Source organism: Cetorhinus maximus, chromosome 21 (genome assembly GCF_964194155.1).
Source record: "Cetorhinus maximus chromosome 21, sCetMax3.hap1.1, whole genome shotgun sequence".
Taxonomy (NCBI): Eukaryota; Metazoa; Chordata; class Chondrichthyes; order Lamniformes; family Cetorhinidae; genus Cetorhinus; species Cetorhinus maximus.
Genome location: NC_135899.1, coordinates 47,324,996 through 47,328,897, shown reverse-complemented (window position 1 = coordinate 47,328,897; position 3,902 = coordinate 47,324,996).

Genomic DNA, 3,902 nt, shown 5'->3' with positions numbered 1-3,902 from the left:
GCACATGTAGCACTGTCTCCATGGAGGCGGAGGGGGGGGTGGGGGGCAGCCATTGCTGCCAAAAGACCCTACAATGGGACATAGGGTGCCAAAAGAGGGGTACACCCAGAGCCTGCTAGGTGGCTACTAGGTTTAACTGGATGGTTTCCCCACGCTGTGGCAGGCCATCACTCCCCCACCCCACCCCTACCCCACCCCAACACTGGCAAAATGCGCACAGAGGCAGGAAGTGGCCCGTAATTGCTCATTTAAACGATTCCATTGACTGCCAGGTGGGTAACCGATTTGCCTGCTTATCCACCACTGGCAAAATGGCAAGACGGTGGGAAGATATCAGGCGTGCCCTCACACGTGTCAGGACCTTCAGATCAGACGCGCCCTCACACGTGTCAGTGCCTTCAGATCAGGCGTGCCCTCACACGTGTCAGTACCTTCAGATCAGACGTGCCCTCACACGTGTCAGTACCTTCAGATCAGGCGTGCCCTCACACGTGTCAGTACCTTCAGATCAGGTGTGCCCTCACACATGTCAGTACCTTCAGGAACGCAGAGAGGGATGTGGGAGGGAAGCAAATTTGGGAATATAAATGCATTTGCAGCTTAGAAGGAACGTATTTTGGTGGATGGATTTCTAAAGCATGCAAATAAGAGAAAGCTGCTCTTTAGAGGAATTAACTGTTTCCCAAAAGAAATTAAAGTGCCTGACTCATGAAAATATCTGTAATTTTTTGATGGGAAATTGATTGCATTTTAAATTGGAAAAACAAATCCCATGAAGGTTCTTGGTTACCTCACTTTATCCCAATCTATTAGTGCTGACATCAATTAGAAGCTGAAAGGTGAATGATGGAAGAAATTGCCAATTGAAGTGCTTACAAATGGATTCACTCTGGGCAGGAATAGACAATTTGTAATCCCTCTTAATATTGTGCGGTCCATGGTTTAGAGCACGATAATTACGGCTTTTTGTCATTCCTATTACTTTGTTTCATTAAATGTAAGAAATAACTGACACGTCACAAAGTGCTGAGGCCATTTGTATAACGTGGATACCGTTTGTCTGACCTGAAGCAGCTCTTTTATATTCTTTCATGGGGTGTGAGTGTCACTGGCTGGGCCAGCATTTGCTGCTCATCCCTAGTTGCCCTTGAGAAGGTGGGGGTGAGCTGCCTTCTTGTGCTGCTGCAGTCCATGTGGTGTAGGTACACCCACAGTGCTGTTAGGGAGTACCAGTGACAGTGAAGGAATGGCGATATATTTCCAAGTCAGAATGGTGTGCGGCTTGGAGGGGAACTTCCAGGTGTTGGTGTTCCCATGTGTCTGCTGCCCTTGTCATCCGAGCTGGTGGAGGTTGTGGGTTTGGAAGGTGCTGCCGAAGCAGCCTTGATGAGTTACTTCCTGGATTACAGCCTGAACTTAAAGATTTGGAAATTCAATGGTGTTGCACCTAGTTTCCAGGTGCAAAATGGGTGTCTAAGCATTCTAGCATGACTGATACAGTATGCACTCACTACACATCAGAACAGTGCCACCATCATAATGCGAAAGGCAGTAAAAGAGGCTGCCAGATCATCTACCTGAAATATACATCAGATTTTTTGCATGTGCAAAAATATGGCCTAATGCTTGTTTGAGGCCCCATTTACAATCTTGGTCTGCTGTGAATGCAACAAGGCTGTGTCAGCTGTGTTCAGGAAGACATGGCCTAACTAGTGATCCTTAAAGGGATCAATGAGGCTGTCTTCAAAAGGGGCAGTTCAAAATAAAGAGACTTACCTGAATATGGAGCTCAGAAATGGAGGTCCGCCCAGCTTCACCATAGTGCTGAGTACTGTCCTCGCTGGTATGCACTCTCTTCATGCTTTTAAAAGGGAGCAAGAATGCTTCCTGTCGGAGACAGAGATGGCATTATATAGAATGAAAATGTCCATGTGATCTCCTGGACTGACTAGAATCACCTGAGGGGGTGGAGTGGGATCTGCTGCCAGTAAAGAAGGAGGAACCTGTTGTCCAAAAAGACAACTTTGGCTGAAGAACCTGGTGTCCTGTGGGATTTCAAAAGAAGGACTCGCTCTGAGCATTAAACACAGATGGAGATATGTAGATCAGTGTGCCGCAGGTATCGGCAGAGCTGGAGCTACCCATGTTTCACATGGTGTGGCTTTGCTCCGTTTGTTGGTGCATGATGGCTCCAGGTCACTGCAATCCCCACTATGGAGCAAGAGGTACCCCTGGAGTGTCTGTAACATCCCCTCACCTCCATCCTCCTCCTCTCTTCCACCCCCAGATTTCTGTCATTGGCTCAAAACACATTTGGCACTTCCACCAGGATTGTCCAAATAGCTTCTATAGAAGCCTGAAGTGGATTGGTGTAGCTCTTCCGCCTCTGGGATTATCTTGGGAAAACTCTGAAGCATGGATTTAAATGCACAAATGCCGTTGTTGCTCCAGAAAACAGGAATCACAGAATTGTCACAGGAGGCCATTCAGCCCATTGTGTTTACACTGGCTCTCCGAATGAGCAATTTCCTCCCGCGGGACAGCGTCCCGCCTTCTCCTTGTAATCCTGCACACTCTCCCTTTACAGATAACAGTCTAATTCCTTTTTGAATGCTTCAGTTGAACCTGCCTCCACCACACTCTCAGGCAGTGCATTCCAGACCCTAACCATTCACTGCGTGAAGAAGTCTTTTCTTATATCGTTATTGCTTCTTTTGCTAATTATTTTATAGATGTGCCCTCTCATTCTCGATTCTTTCAAAACTGGGAATGGCTTCCCCCCTGTCTATACTGTCCAGACCCCTCATGATTTTGAAAACCTTTTTCAAATCTCCTCTCAGCCTTCTTTTCTCTAAGGAAAACAGGGGAATATCAGGGGAATTCCCATGGGGAAACCCATTGTGACACTAATGCAGCTGCTGTTCAACTACTTCAACTTTCCCTTGTCCAGCATGACAAATCTCATCCAATGTTTCCCCTTCCTTAGCCCTGAGCCCTTGTCTCTGTTTAATTTTCTGCCACACCCTTTCAAAGCTCATCTCACTGAGGAGATCCATCTCCCGCTGAGTGAGTTGCTGAAGCGCAGTACATTGCACATACTGACTGCAGCCACAATGCACTGGTGATGAATGGGTGTCAATGTTGAGCCCAGTGACAGGGGTAATTAGTGAAACAAATTGCTCTGTCCTGCACGGTATCGACCTTCTTGAGTGCTGTTGCAGCTACACTGTCCAAGCAAGTGGTGAATCCTCCATCACACTCCTGACTTGAGCTTTCTAAATAGTCAGAATGTGAGCCATTGATCACTTTGATATGAGCAGGATGTGGGGGGTTAACCAGAGCATTAGGATTGTGGAGAGACTGGTTCATAGTGACTATGATCGAGAAGCAGAATGGTGCTTGAGATTGTAAGGATTGTCATGTATAGATTATTAAATAAAATGAGCATTGTAGTAGAATGATATTATGTAGAATTATATTCATGTTTGAGCTAAAGTACAGTAGGGTTAATTGAAGTTAAAACGCACTTTGACAGACACAGATCAAGCATACAGACACCAGCACAGCTAGAAGCAGAATGTGAGAATAGGTTGTCAATTACTGAATGGCCTCTAGGTTGACTGGAGAATAAATCCCTTTGCAATAAAGTCAAAATAGTGTATTTATTAATTAAAATTATTAACCAAATGTCTAATTATTTCCTGGCCCTTGAGTCTTCATTCAAATGAAGGATAGCGAGTGCCATAAAAATCCAAGTGGCAGTAACCAAAGACATAGGGCTGAATTTTCACCCAGGCAGGATGACATGGGCCCTTTTAAAAATGGCGAGCAGGTTCCGATTCCAGGTCCCTATTTCCAAGCTGTCTGATTTTCGGGAGTGCCTTTAAAGGTTGGGAGCTGGT